The sequence below is a fragment of the Pholcus phalangioides genome, unplaced genomic scaffold, assembly GCF_987345545.1.
Source record: "Pholcus phalangioides strain wild (caught in Gottingen) unplaced genomic scaffold, Ppha-v1.0 ptg000042l_1, whole genome shotgun sequence".
Lineage (NCBI taxonomy): Eukaryota > Metazoa > Arthropoda > Arachnida > Araneae > Pholcidae > Pholcus > Pholcus phalangioides.
In genome coordinates, this window is record NW_028301628.1 from 9,021,840 (window position 1) to 9,044,570 (window position 22,731).

General features: G+C 39.5%; 1 protein-coding gene across 1 annotated transcript in view; it reads left to right on the forward strand.

Annotated features, from left to right (window-relative positions):
- The first annotated feature begins 814 nt into the window (after window positions 1-814).
- Window positions 815-22,731, forward strand: part of LOC149064438 (uncharacterized) — a 74,883-nt gene continuing 52,966 nt past the window's right edge. The window contains exon 1 of the mRNA XM_089254667.1: window positions 815-894. The gene's annotated coding sequence lies outside the window, so the exon portion shown is untranslated. The remainder of the gene's footprint in view (window positions 895-22,731) is intronic.

Consider the following 22,731-nt stretch of genomic DNA (forward strand, 5'->3'; position numbering starts at 1 on the left):
TTCCCATGCCAAAAGACTTCTGAAAAGTCACTTATTAAAAATGTGGCAGGAGGACTGGGACGAACCTGAACACCCAGGCAGACTGATTCACGATATCCTACCTCGAGTCGGATGGAGGGCTGTGGGATGGTCCCGAGAGAAAGCCATTTTCTTTACTGGTCATGGACCATTCCCCAGCTACCTCGAGAGATTCAAAATATCTAACAACAACAAATGTATGTGCGGAGAAGTCGGCACACCACTCCACTATGCCACCAGCTGCCCTTACACAAAAGTCTTCCACCTGATCAAACCAAGGCAGGAGCTGGTGAAGGAGTGGTTTAGGAGGATGAGCCGGCTCGAAAAAGAATCACGAACTCTTGAGAATCTCGTGCGCTATCTCGAAAAAGAGGGCATTGAAAAACTCCACCGGAGGAGAATAGACATTGGCAACCACACAACTAGACCAGATCAGCCTACGAGAAGATCCAGCAGACTGGCAGCACAGGCAGCAACACGGCGCCATTGAACAATAAGTTAGCGACCAAGTCACGGCCCAAGAGACCCCCGGGACAAACTGTGATCAGGGCTATGAATGGTTGTGCATTAAAAAAAAAAAAAAAAAAAAAAAAAATGAAAAATGTCGGTTTACATAGCGGCGTGAAATCTTTATGTATATAATGTATATATCATGTAAATATTCTTCTTTTGTCTTGCTTTGTATATATTTTTTCATAAACAATAAAAAACCCGCATTAGCCCCCCCGAAAGGGATTCGGCAGTAAATTGTCCCTAGACGATTTGCCGGGGCTATTGTCGGCGAATTGAATTGAATTGGCTGCCTGGACACAGATATCATGTTCGTGGAGAGAGACGAAAACATGGAGGAGAAATAACTCTTTCCTGTGTATAGATGTAAGTTCATGTTTTTTATATAGTCCCATAAGGGAGACCCAAACGCAAGTGCCCTCCAGAGCTTGAGGGAAAAATAAATTCATGATCAGCCACCGTTATTAAAAGGAAAGACAGGAGATTGGCGGCTATATTTCTTCTGACGTAATACTACGTCGAAAACATTCCGGGCGTTAAGAGCCACAGAAGAAAACGTCCGCGATTCTTTTAACTTGTTCGCCCACGTCAGCGGTGAACAACCTCCTGCCCACGGGCCAAATGCGGTCCTCCAAGGGGTTCCATTCGGCCCCGCGGAAGTTGTTCCGGTAGAAGAGTATTAATATATACACACATTACATAAACACCTAGGCTGAGTATATTTCTTTATATAGATACGAGTTATATCACGGTCTGCCCGTCCGTAAAACTTTCAAGAGTAAGCATGTAAATTAGTAGGCAGTCATTTCTAGTTAGGTAGGAGGCCTCAGAAGCATCATTTTGCAAGCGGGAGAGGGGATAATGATGCTCTTGAGATAGCTCTGACAAATGATCGTGACGTTTTGAGTTATAATCAAGACCCAAAGGAACTGATGCTCGCGAACCAAGATCCAAATGGACATTACATGCAAAGACATTTTTGCTCGCGACATTCGGATTTATGATCAAGACTTACCCAACGAAATCAATCCCCATGACGCTCCAAGTTGATCAGACGCGATCTGGCGTTAAAGATCGTGCCCCGGGCTTCTATCCTCTTACTTTTAGTTGCAGGATTTATCAATATCAATTTAGCTTCCTAGAAAACTAGACGAAACAGACATTTTTATTGAATCAACGGCGGATCCGAATTATATGAATGGAAAGGAAAGGTTCCATCCCGTAAATACGGGACGCATGGCCACAATATGACTACGATATCATGTGTATTACGAAGCCATTAAATTATCGAAAATGGCAGTAATGTGCAATTACTCATGACCGAAAGTGAAGAAAACCCCACACGTGTCATGGAGCATGAAAACGATGTCAATGTCGTAAATTTACATGACGCGAAATGATAACTAAGAAAAAAAGAAGCAGCTAAAAAGTTCAGGTCGTTGGCATAGTAATATGTACCCTTAGGATTAAGGCATCGTAATAAGTGATGGAGACACGAATGTCGAGGAATTTATCGTGTCTTTTTACGACATTTTCGTGTAAGTGTGTGTGTCTTTTAGGAAAAGAAAACAAGATTGTGTGCGACAGGAGATGTGTTCCAAGGGAGCTTCCGTTTTACCCCTTGTGTGTGGTCCACATTTTCGCGTAAGAGTTTCCGTACAGAAACAAATTTGTTTCTGCCGCGACAAACAACCATAAAACATTTACAATATCACTTACTTTGCTGTATGTAAAAGTTGTTTTAAAAAAAAAACACACACACACACACACACATACACACACAGTTTTTCTACCCATCTGCATGTTATTTATGCGCCATTTTCCCACCTTCCGTATCTCTCCTGGAAAAATATTTAAAAAAAATTGTTCATCACTTTTTTTCCTTCGGGATGAACGTCCTGATGATGAGCTCATCCCTAATTTCGGAAGCTGTAAATATCACGGTTTTTTTTTGTTTCGGAAGGAGGTGAGTCTTATGTACGGATGTCAGGCTATAGCGAAGTTCTGTACCATCTCCCCCCCCCCCAACCTGGCTTGAAATGGGATTCGGTCGGTCGATTGCCCTCGAACTGGAAGGGTTTGAATTTTTAACGTGTTCCCACAATAGGTCGATTGCCCTTAGTTCTGATTTTCGTCATTGTAAGTGATGCGGTAGAGGGGGGGGGGGGTATAAGTTTTTAAACATTTTTATTTTAGTAACTAGTAATCACATACATAAAATTCATGCGCAATTCGATTGAGAAATTTGAAAAGGGAATGAATTGTATTGACGGGCAGGACTGGAGGACTTGAGCCGGGCATCGAATGGTGCGGGCTGCAAAACGGTATAAAAATACTGTACCTTGATTACACACACACATTTTGGCTTTAACTTCTTAACAAAGTACGTTATAGTTAAAACTCAGTCCAAGACAGGGAACCCTTAGTAACCAGACATTGAACCCCTCAGCACTAGGGTTTTGGCAGAACTCCCTCCCATCCATCACCCGGGGGGGGGGGGGGAAATACAAGTGGATCTGGTGTCTTAGGTGCTTTTTTTTTTTTTTTTTTTTTCCTAGGTGTTTTTTTTTTTGTCTTAGGTGCTGGACAAACGGGGTGCTGAATTCTTACTTTAACCAATTATTTAAAATTATACGGGGGGGGGGGGCAAAAAATCGAGCTTGTGCTCTGGCTGAAAGAGTATCTAGTTGCGGTCCTGGGTATATGTATATATATATATTCTTAATAATCATTAATTAAATAATTAATTAGATAGTCGGTTCTCCAGCCCCGACAGCCCTTCTACTATGGTTTCTTGCATACGGATATTGTAGAGCAGCAGTTCTCAACCTTTTTGACTCGCGGAGCCCTTTTTAGTAAAAAATTCTATGGCGGAGCCCCGTAAGACCCATTTCTTAATTATTCATCGAAGTTACTGATTTATTTTTACTATTTAAAAATATTTATAATTATTTTTTTTAATTTTTACTGTTTTTTTTTATTTTTCTCGAGCGGTCGCGGAGCCCCTGGAGAGTGCACAAGGAGCTCCAAGGGCTCCGCGGAGCACCGGTTGAGAACCTCTCTTGTTGAGCAATGATCCTGGGGGAACATGCGAAATTTTTTCGCCGGGCAGCGGCACTATTGACTAAATTTATTGCCGAATGGCTTTTTTATATTACCATGAAATAATAGTTCGATAGTTATACTTGGGTGGCAATGTAAATTTAGTGTGCGTCAGGGTGCCACGCACACTGGAGGCATGGAAAGACCAGTTTTAGAGGGCCACAAAGATGCTTTTGCACCGTACCAACAAAAATGCTTAATGTTTCAGAAAAAGTTATGTTAAAAATTTTAAAAGTTACATACATCATAGCATTCAAAATTCAGTAAATCAATTAAAAAGAATTCCAGATCAAATAGCACTGTCACATTCGCACATACCTGCTCAAAGTTTATCAACCATGAAACTCGCATACTTTGTCTTGAAAACTCCGGAAAAAAAAGCTAGTGTGTGTGCAAGAACTGACACCCGCAATTTCTAACCACCGATTTCAGACTTACAAAACTAGCCAAGACATGCTTCCGGGTGGCCAAACCCCGATGGATAGGACAAAAACCAAGATTGTCAAAAAATGCACTGTCTATTCTCAGCTATACAAAGAAATATATTTTTTTTATTGGGGGCCCACTTTGAAAAAAATCGACTTTCGGCAGATTTTTCTGTTCAATACTCCACTTGAAGAAACACTGATAAAAATTAGTTCAGTTCTTCAACCTTTCTACAGCAGTGGACCGGCGATAATGAGAGAAATAATTTGCGGACTATAAATATTGAAAATAATTTGTTGACCAGCAAAAACAAAATAATTAAGAAAAATAATTTGCAGACTAGCTGACAGAAAAAAAAAAAAAACCATAAATAAAACAATAGAGACACACGGTATTTTGTATGAGAGACTTTTTCGGCCTGAAATATATTGAAAAATTGAACTTTCTGGATGTTATGCCGAAACTGATATTTTTTTGGAAAGAAATTTCAATGAAAAATTGAAATAGGAAGTTGTTCCTATTTGAATTTTTCATTCCTATTTGAATTTTTCATTCCTATTTGAATTTTTCATTCCTATTTGAATTTTTCATTCCTATTTGAATTTTTCATTCCTATTGGAATTTTCACATTTTTGCTATCTCTTTCCTGTTCACATTTGTTTGCAGTATATATTTCATTTAAATATGAAACTTTTACAATGTTTTTCACTACACTGCATATTACAGCTGTCTATGGCGCTGATATTGGTGTGAGTTTCGACAAAAAAATTTAATTTTCATAATGTACATTCATATATATAGTGCAGAAATCAGTTACTTTCTACAGATTATCTAGGTATCAAATCAGTTACTTTCTACAGATTATCTAGGTATCAAATCAGTTACTTTCTACAGATTATCTAGGTATCAAATCAGTTACTTTCTACAGATTATCTAGGTATCAAATTAGTTAATCTGCAGAGTAGCTAGGCAATTTGCACATTAACGGCAACATATCACACTAAATAAACAGTTGAAAAATTATTTTGAGAGCCGGCAAAAGAGATAAATGGGTAAAATAATTTGCGGAGAGTTAAAAATAAAGTGTGGACAAACAAAAAAATAAATAAATAACTTGTGGATCTTCAAATAAATAAGAAAAAATAATTTATCATGCGTAAGAAGATTGACATGCTTCGAATGCCCATATTTCCCGGCATGCAAATCACAGAATTCACAGAAATTCAAATCACAGATTCTGAAAAATTCTTAAATATCGTTATTATAAAAATCCATTAAATTGGCTGAATGTACACCGTCAACCTCATATCTCTCCGGCACGTTCACAGTCATGGGCCTCATCCACATCCTAGAGCGGGGGGCCCCTCTAGGTTGGAGCCTCTGGCGGGTCCCAGACCAGACTTTTCACGGGGCCCCCTTTATCGTTAATTTATAGCGTAAAAAAACAAAAAATGATGATAATTGTCCCCGGTCCCAGAGCTAAAGCCCTGCCAGCTCCCTCCCACCCTTGTGGGGACCATTTCCACTGTCTCCGCAGCATTGAGCTTATATCGAATTAGCGACAGAGCCGCGTGCTCGGTTCGTTCTGTCATCCTTATCGGACATCCTCTTCTCAGTATGCCGGGAATGGACTAACATTAAAAAAAATCTGCCGTCCCTCGTGTTTGGCGGAATGCTGGCTAATGCGGGGGAATACGGTAAATAGAAGAGAGAAGCCTACGGGACTCCACCACAGAAATTTTACAATTAAGGAAAGGCTCCTCGAGACAACAAAAGTTGAGAACCGCTGATGCAGAGGGTACAAGATCGGGCGAAATTTTTTGCAGACCGGCAGAAAATTCCCGCGAACCAGCGGTTGAAGAGTACACGGGTATACGAGTGGAGATTTTTGAAGTGATATCAATAATTACTGGTACTAGGAAGTACCCCAAAAGGATTTAGGAGACTTCCGCGAGATTCCTGTGAGCAGTTTCGAGCCTTGATCTTATTGCACTTGAACTACATAAACGCACCTGCCCACGTCATAACTCAGCCGAATAGGGGGGCGAGAATTCCTAGACCTCCCCTTGAGCAAAAGTGGGAAAGTATCCAATCATAAGGTTGGAAGTCGCAGTAAATTCTCTCTTTTAACTACTGTATATTATTTTATATTCCCGAAGAGCTGTTTCTGACTCGGACAAGATCGGGTATCGGAAGTGAGGACGTGCTCCCGGGTTGGGGAAAATCACGTTGTGTCCCGTATAGATTATGTGTTTTTCTTGAGAAATCCCTAAACTAAATTGTACTACGGCAAAAGCTTATAGGGAGAGGGAGCCCCGTAATAACTCTCCTTGGCAAGTAAATGCTGTGTGTGTTTTAAATGGGGGGTGGGATTATATGAGAGTTTAGATCATATCCTTCCCACGTACGGCTTATACAGCATGTAACCCAACATGTGCTACATGCATGTATAACGCTCACGCTTCCGTTCAATAGATCATAATTTGTTTCGGTTGGATCTATTTTTAACCTGGTGAAATCCTGACGTGCAACGCGTGCATCGTTTCCAAAGCCATCTAGAAACCATTCCCACATAACGTCTCAAGGGTCTATAGTAGAAGTCTCGAACTTGCTATAGACCAAGGGTGCAGAACTTCCGGCCAGAGAGCGAAATACGGCCCGTGGAAGGTGCTGCGGTAGACGATTATTGAAATACAACACGATATACTGACCCATATTCAGAGGCACATTTATGGTTTTTCCACCTGTGGGCTACACGAGTTTTGCCGCCCTTCTCCCATTCTAGTCATAAATTCCTATAATTTTCTTGACTACTCTTTCCGCGAACTCGCCACCCTGTGCTATAATTCACTTGGCCTTCCCCCCACCGCTCCTGCAAGTACACCAGTGTCTCTAAGTCACTTTTGGTCACTCCCATTCTCACACACTCTCTAAATCACTGATTTAGTCACTCACACACTGTTCTGGTCACTCACATATGCTTGCACACTGTTCTGGTCGCTAACATATGCTTGCACACTGTTTTGGTCACTCAAATGCTTGCACACTCTTTTGGTAGCTCACTGATAGGTTACTCTACACTACATAGGCCTCACTTATAGGTTACCCTTTTGACCATTTACACGTTTACACATGCTGTAGGTTATCCTTTTCGTCATTCACATACTTGCAGACAGGGCCGCAACTGGGGGGGGGGGCAGACCGGTCTCGTGCCCCGGACGCTGGACCCGAAGGGGGGGGGGGAATTTCGTTCCGAAACCTATCTTTCAACATTACAAGGAGGTGTCAAAATGCTCGGTTGCCCCGGGTGACCAAGCATCTAGTTGCGGCCCTGCTTGCAGGCACTCTAGGTCACTATTTTGGTCATTCACATGCTTGCACACACTCTAAGTCAACCACTAACCTGGTCCCTAACTTTGTAGGTCACTCTCTCGGTCATTCACGTGCTTGTTCACTCTAAGTCGATCTGTCGATAAAAACCCAACTTTTTATACGGTAAACCCCTGTCCTCTGACTTCGAAGTTGTTGCCATGTCTCTCTCTCCGGATCCCAAGAAAAATAATTCTACGTTTTTAAGTGCAATATTCGCTGAGATATTCGAATTCGAAACGGACGAAAGTCGGGAGAAAAGACAGCTCTAAATTCGGAAAAACTGTTTTACCCGCATTTACCCCGCTGTTTTCTTTCTCAAATTTCCTCCGTTTTTTGAATTCAAATGTCTTAGTGAATATTACACTTGTAAATGTTGATTTTTTTTTTTTTTTTTGTTAGCATCAGGAGAAACAGGGAAACAACTTTGTAATTGGGTTTTGGGGCACACGGATGATGAACGGGCACACTATATAAAAAGTAAATTTTTTGATTTTAATAACTATACAACCCCTTGAAACACGAATGATGGTATATATCTCAGTACTGTACGTTATTTGGAAACTTTTTCTAATTGGAAGTATACCTCTGAGATCAACGGTTCGCCAGTAAATGCCATTCGCTCTGTTTGCTATGCGCCCCGTATACTGATCCCTTCAACACTTTTATGAATTTTTTAACTATTTTCGAATTTATGGGACACCCTGTACTCACGACCGCTGAATTTCCAGGAAGCATCTTCACATACCATCTTGTACATATAACGAGAAAATGCACAGAGGAACGGGAAAGAATAAACGGAAATGATATTTATTGGCGTTTTTTTCTCCTGTCGGAAATAAGCCTGTAGGCAGCCATTGAAGAAGAATTCATCATTCCACAAACCGGAAAGGATTATAGTGGTAGATACCGCATGACAGCGGTATGCAAATTCTGCTCCTGGAATTCAGCCTGTTAACATGTTGTTATGGGGCTCCAAGACTGTCAAGGGCGCTTCTAGCAAGAAATTGCCGGTTTCCTCGTGACATATGTGCCCATGTCTGTGCATACATATATGTATATGTATACTTTTTGTTAGCATTCCGAATTTCACCCTGTATCTCGAGGATGTTCAAAATATATTCCCCAAGGGAATTTTTTTTCTCCCCCCGACGTAGAAAGTATGCAAATATCAGGCATTATCCGATGATTTTCTCTTAGGAGATGTACGGAGTTGTCGATATACATGTATAGATATATAGATGTCAGGACATCAAACTTATGGCTTTCCGTGTTTTTTTGTAGGGAAGGATAGAGTGGCGGGGGGGGGGGGAAGAGGTAGTGGGGGGTGGATTTATGGTTATGCCGCATGTGGGCTGCACACATTTTGCCGCCCTTCTACGAGTATGATATAATTTTCTTGACCGCACGTTCTTCAGAGTTGTCGTCCTGGGTCTGAGAGACTCTCCTGCTATACAGATAGCCCTCACCCCCTTGTAAATACGCATCTGTCTCTCTGTTGGTCACTCACATACTTACTTGCACAATTTCTTGGCCAACTTTTTGGTTGCTCAATAGCCTTGTCTTTTGCTTTCTTGATCACTCTTATGCGTGCACGCTCTCTAAGTCCATCTTTTGGTCATTATTTATTCATTTATTGAATATTGCTTGGAGGAGACCTATACCGGGGGGGGGGGGGATGCGGTGATGAAATCCTCTGTGTAGGCTTCGTGGCCGTTAGTGCGTTTCCTCCGTCTTTTAGGGAATGTTTGCAAACGCTCTAGGTCACTTTTTTGGTCATTTACATGCTCGCACGGGATCTAGATCGCTGTTTTTGATACTCACTGATCTGGTTCCTTGCTCCCGTTTGGTCATTCCCATGCTTGCACACACTCTCTAGGTCACTTTTTTTTTGGATACTAACTGACCTGGCTCGCTCCCTGAATCGCTTTCTCGGTCACTCGCATGCTTGCGCACTGTTTTGGTCACTCGCATGCTTGCACATGCTCTAGGTAACTCTTTTTCTGTCGAACTGACATGGTCTCTTGTTCTCTAGGTCACTTTGTTTAGTCACTCACTGGGCTAGTCACCTGCTTTCTAAGTCATCCCTTCGTTAACTAATATGCTTGCAAATCTCTAGGTTACTCGTTTGGCCACTCACTAACCTGGCTTTTCGTCCACAAGGTCATTCTTTTGGTGATTCACATACTCGCACTCTATTTTGGTCATTCACATACTTGCACACTTTGGTCGTTCACATACTTGCACACTTTGGTCGTTCACATACTTGCACACTGTTTTGGTCATTTACATACTTGCACATCTCTAAGTTACTCTTTCGGTCGCTTACCTGGTCTCCGGCTCTCTGGATAGAGGTGACTTTATGGTTTGGCTGCTCTTCTCGCGCATTCCATTATAGTTATCCTGACCGATCATTTTTAAAATTCGCCCCCGCGTCCGAACTTTCCACCCTTACCAATATACCTATAGGAATCCCTCCTATATAAATACGTCTCTGGGCATTGCCGTCTTAAAGAATGGGGTAGGGCCCATGGGGGGGGGGGGCTCAAGAGAAAAAGGGCCGCGCAAAAGTGAAATGTGGCTGAAACTTTCTAGAATTTGCCAGTAGGGCCTCGGAAAAACCACTTGGCCCGGGGGCCCACGGCACTCTTAAGACGGCCCTGCCTCTAGGAGAAGGGGGCCTCATTTTATGAACATTCAACTATTTGATCCTTAAAACCCGATAATTCTTCGCAGACATTCTTCTCTCGCCCATACAGCTGTTGGCCTTCGGTGATTTATGAACATTCTGAGGACAAAAAAATTGAACGCGGATTATCACTTGAGACAGAATTTTGGCGATTTTTTTTCCCCCTCCCGGAGCCCTTAATCCCGGATGGCAAACAGATGACAATTTTTTGCTTCTTTAAGTAAACTGGATGCCCCCCTCCCCAATGTCCCTTAGTTATAAGACATTAAAGGGCGTTATTTATTTATTTTCCTACTTAAAGGATCGGGCAAAACAACCATTACGAGATGGAAAGCGCTGCAGCTGCTACGGGATGTTTCCTAAGTGTGGGGGGGAGGCGAATCGTTTTCTGTTTGTTTTAAGGATTGATCCTGTGTAATGACCCTTTAGGAATCGGATTAGATTATAATTTTGAGGGGGTTTCCCTTATACAGAGCGGATCAAGGTTTTAGTTTGGATGGGAAAAAAATCATTTCCGGCCACAATCGGGCCACAAACAATGTGGTAATCCCTGGACTACATCATGTTTGAGATTCGTAAAAATCGTCTAAGGGGCCATTCAAATATTACGTTGTCATCGAGGGTGATATCCCGATTCATCCTCCCAGGTTTCATTCTCTTGCTGAGAGATTGTCGTTTCATTCTCGGGTGGATAAATACCAGCCCAGTTTCATCCACTCCATCCTCCTCCCGTTCGTATGTTGACATCTTAAAAATGAGGGGGGGGGTGGTATTAAAAATGTATTAAAACTGTGCTGCGCGGATCTATAAATATGCCGCGAATCTAGGAATGTGACACACACAGAGGACACTTAGAGTGATGTCGCCTGACCGTAATGATTTGGAAGTGTGTTGCTTGGTTCATTTTTACAAAATTAGGTTCGAGGTCGCGAGCCACATTAGATGACTCTGTGGGCCACATTTGACCCGCGAGTCATGGTTGAGAGTGTATGCATTAATGCATCTCTGTTCAGAGCCGTAATTAGGATTTCTGTGAGGGGGAAACATGATTTCCCCCCCCCCCCAGTGTAAAATTTGACGGACTTTGTAACGGTATTTTTGTTCTTTCGTAATACTTGCCGCCTCCTAAAGTTTGCCAGCCGGGACAATTGCCTCCGGCCTTGTCCTGGGAATGGGTACTTTGGAAGTATGGGCATGTATGGTATATGGCAGTTTCCCAACCTTTCTTGTCCCTTCGCCCCCTTCTTCAGAATTTTTTCCCCCCCCATCGCCCCTCAACGCAATCTAACCCATAGGATCCTAAGATACAGGCCTCAGGGGACGTTAATGCCTACGTTGGGAATCACTGGTATATGGGTACCCACCGAGAAACAAGAATTTTATACCCAGCCGTTCAGGATCAAGTCTACAACATAATGACATGATTCTTATGCAGGAATGAAATGAAAATTTGAATTCAACAGAATCAGCCATCTATGGACGGCGTTTACAACTAACTCAACTCTGTGGCTGACCTTTTTGGCCAGTCATGGTGTAGCCAGAGTTCGATATCAAGGAACTACGGATCGCACCTTGGGCGGATGTAATAGCTGTCAATGTTGTCTTCTTTTTGCTGCCATGTATCTCTGTAATGGCATGAGGCCTCTGACTGAAGAGTTTGTTGGGGCGGCAGCGGCATATCATGATCCTTCAAGACTCCCTGCTGTGAGCCGGTACCCCTTCAAAAACACCACAGACAGACACGCGGAAATGCTACATTTGGCGACTGATAGACACGAGCATCGCCAAATTTGGTGTTTTTTATTTAAAATTTTTTCTATTAAGGCAAGAAAATTTTTCGAGAATTATAAGGGAAGAAAAAATTTTCAGAATTAAGGGAAGAAAAATTTTCAGAATTAAAGGAAGAAAAATTTTCAGAATTAAGGGAAGAAAAATTTTCAGAATTAAGGGAAGAAAAAATTTTCTTGGGAATTTTAGCCTTTTTAGCATTAATGCATATAAATGCATAAAATCAAAGAATTTTCAGAATAAGTGCATATTTTTGAAGGTTTATTTAAGCGTAATCACTTTTTTTTTTAATACTTTCCCAAATAAATATCGCTAATAATACAGTAAAACCTCTCTTTTGCGGTCACCGACGCAAAAATTCGTTCGTAAAAGAGGGGTGACCGTTGATCAGGGGTTTGAAATGCATACTTCTAATTATACAAGGGAAAATATTATTTGGCTTAAAACAAGAGTGACCGCAGCTGAGGGGTGTCCATTAAGAAGGGGTGTTATACTTTATTTTTATCGATTTAAGCATCGGTTTTTCTGGCGCAGGTAGAATTTAGTGAATTAATAGGAATGTTCGTATTTTCCAAATATCAAGTGTTCTATTTTTAAGGCTATTCCTAGAGATATGTCAAAAGCGCTCAATTTTTTTAGAAATAGTGCCGAAATTCTTTTGTTGCTGGTATTTCGTTACTGAGCACCTGCAACAAAATTAAAAATGCCTAAATAAAAAATATGTAGAAGTTTTTTTGCATATGCAGCATGTACATACGTGGGGATATTTTTTTGTAAATGAATATATGCGCTAAGAAATATAAAATATGCATTTTAAAAGCATATCTGCTTTTTTGCATTGTGATTTTTTTAAATGCATATTTTCTCATTTTTGGTAATTTTCAGGATTTTTAGCGTATATTTTGGGTTTTAAATGCATATTTTGGCACTTTTAAGTGCATATTTTGTTATTTTTTTAGTGCATATAATCCGGGCTCTAATGATAACATTCAGGGCCGGCCATGAGCGAGTGCAAAGGGTGCGGCCGCACCGGGCCACAACAAGGGATAAAAATGCTTTGATTACACTCATTTCGACTTCACCTTCGCAAAGTAATAGCTTAAAACTAAAACGCAAGAAAATTAGCTATAAAAGGCAGGGATCCCTAATCCCGAGTTTTGATAGACCCTCTCCTGTAAGCCAAGAGGATGGAGGCGGATGCAGGTCGATCTGGTGTCCTGGTTGATGGGCCAAACGGGACGCTAAATTCTTCCTCTAATCAACATGTAATTCAAAATTATACGGATTAGGCAAAATGCGTGCTTTTTCCGGCGGATAGAATATCAAGTTGCGGCCCTGGGTAGATAATCGGTTCTCTACCCCCAAAAGCTATCCCCCACAGGGCCGTTTTAAGAGTATCTTGGGCCCTTGAGCAAAGTGAAATTTATGAGGCCTCTACCTGGTTAGAAATGCACGCCTACCCATTTATATAACTTACTCCTGATGTCAATTTCACGAGGCTCCTCTGCGCTTGAGGCACCCCCGGGTCATGCAAAGGTAGGCCTATGCGCCGAGACGTCGGTGAACCATCCACTATGCTTCCCTGCATAAATATATTGTAGGGCAGTGATCGTGGGTGGGGAACAAAGTTTAAATTTTTTTCGCTGGGCACTATCGTCCAAATTTATTGCCGAGTGACTTTTTATTACCATGAAAAAGTAGTTTGATAGTAACTATCGGGTGCCAATTTATACCAGGGTGCCCACGAGCACTAAAAGGAATAGGAAAATAGGTATTAGAGGGCCGCAAATCTATTTTTGCACCGAGCAGGAAAATATTTAGGCCCATCCCTGATAGCATTGATAGGTGTATATGTATATGTAATTTTTTTGAAATATAGAAAAGCCCCACAGTGTTGTTTGGTTAAATACTAACTAGGTAGTCAGGTCAAAATATTTGCGGACCATCAAAATAAATAAATAAATGGTATAAATAATTTGCAGACCGACAAAAAACAAATAAATAGAAGAAATAATTTGCAGTCCGATAAAACAACAAATAAATAGAAGAAATAATTTGCAGACTGACAAAAAACAAATAAATAGAAGAAATAATTTGCAGACCGACAAAAAACAAATAAATAGAAGAAATAATTTGCAGACCGACAAAAAACAAATAAATAGAAGAAATAATTTTCAGACCGGCAAAAAACAAATAAATAGGAGAAATAATTTGCAGACCGACAAAAACAAATAAATAGAAGAAATAATTTGCAGACTGAGAAAACAACAAATAAATAGAAGAAATAATTTGCAGACTGACAAAAAACAAATAAATAGAAGAAATAATTTGCAGACCGACAAAAACAAATAAATAGAAGAAGTAATTTGCGGACCGACAAAAAACAAATAAATAGAAGAAATAATTTGCAGTCCGACAAAACAACAAATAAATAGAAGAAATAATTTGCAGACCGACAAAAAACAAATAAATAGAAGAAATAATTTGCAGACCGACAAAACAACAAATAAATAGAAGAAATAATTTGCAGACTGACAAAACAACAAATAAATAGAAGAAATAATTTGCAGACCGACAAAAAACAAATAAATAGAAGAAATAATTTGCAGTCCGACAAAACAACAAATAAATAGAAGAAATAATTTGCAGTCCGACAAAACAACAAATAAATAGAAGAAATAATTTGCAGTCCGACAAAACAACAAATAAATAGAAGAAATAATTTGCAGTCCGACAAAAAACAAATAAATAGAAGAAATAATTTGCAGTCCGATAAAACAACAAATAAATAGAAGAAATAATTTGCAGACTGACAAAAAACAAATAAATAGAAGAAATAATTTGCAGACTGACAAAAAACAAATAAATAGAAGAAATAATTTGCAGTCCGATAAAACAACAAATAAATAGAAGAAATAATTTGCAGACTGACAAAAAACAAATAAATAGAAGAAATAATTTGCAGTCCGACAAAACAACAAATAAATAGAAGAAATAATTTGCAGACCGACAAAAAACAAATAAATAGAAGAAATAATTTGCAGACCGACAAAAAACAAATAAATAGAAGAAATAATTTGGTCCGACAAAATAACAAATAAATAGAAGAAATAATTTGCAGTCCGATAAAACAACAAATAAATAGAAGAAATAATTTGCAGACTGACAAAAAACAAATAAATAGAAGAAATAATTTGCAGACCGACAAAAAACAAATAAATAGAAGAAATAATTTGCAGTCCGACAAAACAACAAATAAATAGAAGAAATAATTTGCAGACTGACAAAAAACAAATAAATAGAAGAAATAATTTGCAGTCCGACAAAACAACAAATAAATAGAAGAAATAATTTGCAGACCGACAAAAAACAAATAAATAGAAGAAATAATTTGCAGACCGACAAAAAACAAATAAATAGAAGAAATAATTTGGTCCGACAAAATAACAAATAAATAGAAGAAATAATTTGCAGTCCGATAAAACAACAAATAAATAGAAGAAATAATTTGCAGACTGACAAAAAACAAATAAATAGAAGAAATAATTTGCAGACCGACAAAAAACAAATAAATAGAAGAAATAATTTGCAGACCGACAAAAAACAAATAAATAGAAGAAAATTTGCGGTCTGGCTAAATATAAATGATAGAAATAGAGGAAAAATAAATTAAAGGGAAACAGAAATTCGGGGAGCGGTAAAAAATTAATAAATGGGAGAAATAATTTGCGGACAAGTAAAAATATTGATATTGAAGAAAAAATTTGATTACCGGCAAAAAATAAATAAATAGGAAAAAAATTGCGGACCGGCAGAAAATAAATAAATGATAGAAATAATTTGCAAACGAGCAAAAAATAAAAAAAATGAAAAATAAATAAATAAATAAAAATAAATGGGAGAAATAATTTGCGAATCGTCAAAATAAATGGTTGAAATAATTTAATTATGTAAAAATAAATAACTGGTGTAAGTAATTTGTGGAACAGCAAAAAATAGATAAATAGGAAAAATAGTTTGTAGGACGGCAGAAAACTAATGAATGGAAGAAATAACTCACGAACCGCCAAATATAAACAGTAGAAATAATTTGAGGACCAGCAAAAAAAGCGATAAATAAGAGTTAATTTGCGGACCCGCAGAAATTGATAGTAATTAAATGGTCGAAATAATTTCCAGAGTGGCAAAAAAATTAATGCTGGAAATAATTTGAGGAGAGGCAGGAAATGAATAAATAGGAGAAATAATTTTTACGGACCGGCAAAAAAATCAATTAATAGGCGAAATATTTTGCGGTCCGCGTGAAGAATAACTAAATAGAAGACATAATTCTAGGACACACAAGAAAAACACAATTATTGACTCCAAAAAATTATGTAGTGGACCTCATTATCATGAGGGCCCTCTTATATAGGCTACTCTCATGGCCCCCACATCCTGGAACAGGGCCCCTAGTATGGGACCTGTGGCGGGCCTTCAGACCAGACTTTTCACGGGGGCCCCTTTATAGGGAATTTATAGCGTGAAAAAATAAAAAAAATAATGAGAATCGTCCCGGGCCCTAGGGCTACTCTAGGATCCCGGGGAGCCTACGTCAAGACAGCCCTGGGCAGGACTGTAACCTATTAAATTTTTAAATGGTCATTGTAGTCTTCGTGCTGGTCATTGAGCATCTTCAAATGGTTATAATCCTAGAAAATAATGTAAACTGTTCGCATCAAATTAAATGCGCATAAAAAGGCTTAACTAAGCCCGGAATTTCTCGCCATCAATTGAATCGCTCCCCGTGAAAATATGCGGATACATATATTTTTATTAAAACAAGTTGTGACGTGACTCCGTTCAATGACTGGGAGGAGCCCCACATAGAATATAAGGGGAGAGGGGGGGGGTGCAGATGAGAAATGATTCGACTGCCATCAAAAGTGTTAAAACTGATTTCTAGCCACGCGCTGACCAGAATAATAATCTGATATTAAAGGTCTATTGACGCTCAAGGGCGATCCCCCATCGTATTATACGGTGTTATGTGATCAACAAATCCTCTTGACAAGCGTGTCCAATTCCCCCAACCGGTTTCGGCAACTGATTAAGTCGCCAAAATGTTAAAAGAAGAAGAATGAAGTAAAAGAGAAGATTGTTGGTAACCCTAAAAAGAAGAAGAGGCTCAAATGAACCGCAAACTGTCCTTTTATGTCTGACAGCAATTGATCTCTAAATTGACCCCAACATATCTCTTTCTTCTTCTTCCTCTTGAGGAGTTTCTTTCATATTTAACGTGGGAGAGATAGAGATACCTGCGTGGTGGATGGATCGGCTACTATCGTCCGTTCTCGACTTGTGATCCGATCCGTGCTGGGAACTAAACAAAATAATTGATCTTTGAGAGCTGTAGAACCAGGGACGACTCTTGGGCTGTGAGTCTCATGCGGCCCTTTCCGAAATGAAAGGGTGGAAAAGTGGCAACGACAAAAACAACCCAGTTGTGTACCCCCCCCCCCACATGGTTGGGGAGCCTCGGGGGAACCCATTATTGCATTGCGAGGATCTAAAGTTGGTTTTATGTAATTCCCAACTTCGAGGCGCTAATGTGATCCGATCTTTTCGTTAAAAAGTCTCGCCATAGAGAGCAACAGACCTACAACGGCACAATCATTTAATCATCAAACTTCACTCATAGTTCGAAAAACTGATGGCAGATGGCAGCACTATAGCAAGCATTACATAGAAACAAACATCACATTACGTCCACAACATGTACACTCACTGATTCCAGGTGGGCCATGATCAGGAGGAGCACACAGTATGCGGGATATCCGATTATGAGGGGAACAATTCAATTGCCATTTTAGTATAGTTTGTATATTGAAAGCTGATGAAGGATCACTATTAATGGAACTTCTCGAATAAATCAGCCATCAAAAATGAAATGAAAATTATGTTTAAATTGCAATGATCACAATGCCTAAGATTTTTACTTTTCATTAGGAAAGTTAGCACCCTCTATCGGCTCAACAGGAAAAAAATTAAGTAATTAAAAGTAGGCTACACACAGTACGTGTTGAAGACAACATGAACATTTGGAGGCCAGAACCTAGTCTCAAATCCATTTATCTTAACTTGGTAACTTATTTTGTATTAATTCCAAATGTTTCATTCAATAAAAACATTATGTGTATAGTGGTTGAAATGTATTTAACAGTTGACGTGTGAAGCGCCAATATTCGATAAAGCGGGGGGAAAATGGTTTGAATTATCACATTAAGCGGTGAACTTCAACATTGTGTCTCTGGAAGAGATTTTAATACTGAAGAATTTTATCCGTTTAAGCTGGGGTATCCGTTTATCCGTTATCCGATTAATCGTCATCGACTGTACTTTTTCTAACTGAAAGTATGCTTCTAGGATCAACGGTTAGTCAGTGAAATGCAGCCGATGTTCTCTTAGAATTCTATACAATACAACACAAATATAACGCCACAACAGGCAAACTGCTCAACGAGACGGCTGACTTAAAAACATCATGGATCCCCGAGCCATTTTTTGGAGGCCCTACCTACTACTGCTACACCACACATGCACCCCGCCCACACATCCCCCCCGCGGAACCCCCAACGAATCGGTACATGCGGGAATGTGAGTGTACGTGTAGTGAAACCTGACGTGAAGTTTTTTTTGTTTCTCTGTAATGCTTGTTATGTGTAGTGCTGCCATCTGCCACCAGTTTTTCTAACTATGAGTGAAGTGTTATGATTGAATGATTTATCGTTGTAGGACTGTTGCTCTCTGTGGCGAGACTTTTTAACGGGGAGATCGGCTCGCATTTGCGCCTTGAAGTTGGGAACCACAGAAAACCAACTTCAGCCGACCACCACTGTGGGGTTCGAACCCGGATCCTCGCATCGCGAGTCCGTCACTATAACCACTCGACCACCACAGCGGAATTCTATAAACAGGCCGTATTTTATTAATTGAATGTTTCGGCGGTTGAAGGCCACTGTTCTAAACTATTACAAACGTGTTGGACACACAAAAGTTATTTTTTTTTATTTCAAGTAGGGCTGGTCTGATTAATCGATTAATTGGGTCGGTTAATCGATCAATTAAAGATCGCAGTTCAAAATTTTAGTTTCGTTAATTGACCTCGATCGATTTGATAAAAATTCGATCAAAATCGAACGAAAAACCGATTGAATGTCTTAAATTGAGTGCGTACATAATTGGCTAAATGATCATATTTAAAAATATTTAAATCAATATTTTGATTATATATTTTTTTTTTTGGCATGAGGGAAATGCAATTCGATTCAACGAAAGCTGATGGCTTCAGTTTGAAATTGAGAGTTCAAAGACTTATGAACAGTAGTTTTTCCTATTTTCTTAGCAGCATCAGCTCCTCTCTTCACATGTACCATTTGGGAGAGCAACAGAATAATCGAAAGTAGTTTCGAAATCAGTGACTGATCTAAAATAACCGATTTAGAAAAAAAGACAAGATCCAAGGAATTCTACAAAATATGTGAAACATTTGAAATTGCTTCAAGTAGGCAGTTAATTAATCTCTTAATGTACGTATTCCTGCATTTGTTTACATCTTATGAATAGGGGCATGAAATGAATAAAAAATATTTTTATAGATTCAATTAATATTGCATTACGACAAAAAAATTCGATTAATCGATTAAAAGTGTTTGATTAACTAGTTAAAATTTTTTTAATCGATTCCCAGCCATAATTTCAAGAAATATCACACAATCATAGATATATATACTGTATTACTTTTAGTTTTTTGGAGATCGGGTTGATGATAAATGCCGACGTGATTTTGCTGCGATGTTGGGAGAGAGGCATGCGTGCGAGCGTGTGTGTGTGTGTGTGGGGTTTTATGTTGACAACCGGAGTCACAACAATTTTGAGATGGGAGGGGCGAAAGTAAACGCCTTAAAATTTCAACGCCGTTGTTCGAGCCTGAATTCCTCTTAATCCAACCCCCCCCCCCCCCCCCACTTAATTACGGCCCGTTGTCCCGTAATTACGGGAGCCGATCATTCCGTTATACTCACACACTCTCTTTCCAAGATCTGGCACGACGACATCGTGATAATAGAGGAGACTTTCTCTTAAATTAATTGTTCGAAATACAATGGAGAGTTTATATTCTCTCTCCCCCCCCCTTTCTCCCTTCCTCCCTTCCACCATGCTATAAATCAGTACAAGTGGGCGTTCCTGAGAAGTTGGCTTCGCCCCTCCCACTCTCCTCCATCGCAGTGCTTTCAAAATTCTCGCCGTCTCAGAGAGAGAGAGAGAGAGAGAGAGAAATGGCCTGTCCCTGACATTTTAGATCGCGAGTTTTGACCATGGCGAGTAAATTGCCGGGTAATTTGTATCCTCTCTTTCCCGACTGAAATTGGAAACAAATCCTTCATGTATACAATTTTACCGGGGAAACAATAAACAACCTCAAGAATCGTCGATTTGACGAGGATGATGATTTCCAGTTTAACAGTTTTTCATCGTTTTCCTTGTAATAGGTTAAAATGTTATTCCTGAAATTTGTCTTCGGAGTTCTACAAGGGATTTGATGAGCTTTATGGGGGCGGGGGGGGGGGACCATGCCTCCCCTCCCCATTCTTGAGAAGAGTCCGTGGATCGAGTTATTTGTTGTGCGTTAGGCTAGAAGAATAGAGACGTTCTTATATAGGATGACTTTTTAATAGATTTGATATAAAAAATTTTCTATGTGTGCGTGTGTGTGTCCCTTCGTCGCCACCCCCCCCCCCCCTCCGAGACTGTAGAGCAGTGGTTCTCAACCTTGGGGAGCCCACGGTCCGGTTAATGCCTTTTTTGTGAGTGGAAGTCCCGGTCATACACACGAGTAATGAAAAATAAATGAAGAAAAATGAAACAGTGAGAGAATCGCTTACAGCCCGGCGGATGAGGACCACTGCTATAGAGCAGCACTAAAGGCTTCCATGTGAAATATTTTCTACGTGACTTCTAGGCTACGGATATTTTTCGTATGGGCCATAGATCCCTGATATTTTCTGTATGGACCATGGCTATTTTCCGTGTGAACCATATGGACCTACCACAGATATTTTACTTCTAGGTCATGGCTATATTTTCCGCGGGAGCCGTAGAGGAGCATGATATTTTCCATATGAACCATATAGGCCTAACACAGATATTTTCCATGTGACTTATAGATCACGGATCACTTCCATGTGAGACATAAAGCACGGATGTTTTCCCCTGTAAGTTCTAGATCATGGATACTTTACGTGTAAACCATACCGGTCTACTACAGATATTTTCGATCTGACTTCTAGACCATGGACATTTTCCACATGACGTGTATGTAATTTGTATCATCTTTTTCCCAACTGAAATTGAAAAAACAAATCCTTCTTGTATGCAACTTTACCGGGAAGCAATAAACAACCTCAAGAATCGTCGATTCGATGATGATGGTTTCCAGTTAACTTCTAAAATGGATATTTTCAATATGAGCAATAGAGCACGAATTTTTTTTTATATGAGCCATAGCGCACGGATGTTTCCCATATGAATCCTAGACCACAGATATCTTCCATGTGACTTATAGATAATACTTCTAGGTCATGAATATTTACCAGTGTTTTGTAGACAATAAGGAAGGTGACAATGACAAGTCAACATTGGGTTTCAAACGATGACCAAGGCAACGATGGTTTTTTTAGACATTGGCCATGGCAACGATAGCCTTTTTAGACATTGGCCAAGGCAACGATGGCCTTTTTAGACAATGGCCAAACAAGAATGGTTTTTAGACAATCACAGAAACATAAAATGGTTTTTTTGACACTGACGAAGGTGACAATAACCAGGGTAACAATGTTTTTTACACGATGACCAAGGAAACAATGATTTATGTACAATGACCATAGTGAAAATGTTTCTTAGACAAAGTCCAAAACAAAAATGGTTTTTAGACAATGCCCAAGGCAAAACTAGTTTTTGAACAATGGCCAAAACAGAATTTTTTTTAGACACTGACGAAGGTCAGAACAACCAGGGGAAAGATGGGTTTTTAGACAATGACCAGGGTTACAATGTTTCTTAGACAATGACAGAACCGAAACAAAAATGGTTTTTAGACAACCACCATGCTGGGCAGCTTATGCTTGATGGATTTCTTCAGCTTTTCCGAGTCTATTTTACTCCAGGATTCACAAAGAGCGTGAAATATATCAGTTCGTAACTGGAAGAGTCCGTAAGTCCGGAAATGACTGCACTCGGGTTAGAGGAAACTAAAAAAGGACATCTCCAAAGAGAACATTTATCCTATTGATCACATTTTCATATTTTCTGGTTTACTGACGTTATATAATTTTTAACTTTTCATAAATCGAAATGGATGTATCTGTTAAGAGGTCAAAAATGACCATAAGTCATTTCACGCATTTATCTCCGATATGGCTATTACCATAAGCTCCCTTTAGAGGAAAATAATGCCTTTTTTATGGATTTCTTTTATTTGAATTTTATTTTTCCCTGTTGGGGGAATGGATCAGTTTATATAAGATTGAGGAAAAGGATCAAGGCGGATTAAAAAAAACAAATTCAAAGAGCGGCCATTGACCTTAATACTCTGTTCAACAATAAATGTGATTATATGGAAGCGTTTTTCAATACTCCGTAATCAGTAGAACATTTCAACTCCGTTTAACAAATCGTAAAACCAAATTTATTTCTCAAATTTTATTCGAGTATTTTCGTTGAAATGATCTAAACCAGTGTTTCCCAAAGTGGGCGATTTTCACACCCTGGAGACGATGAAATGGTCCGGG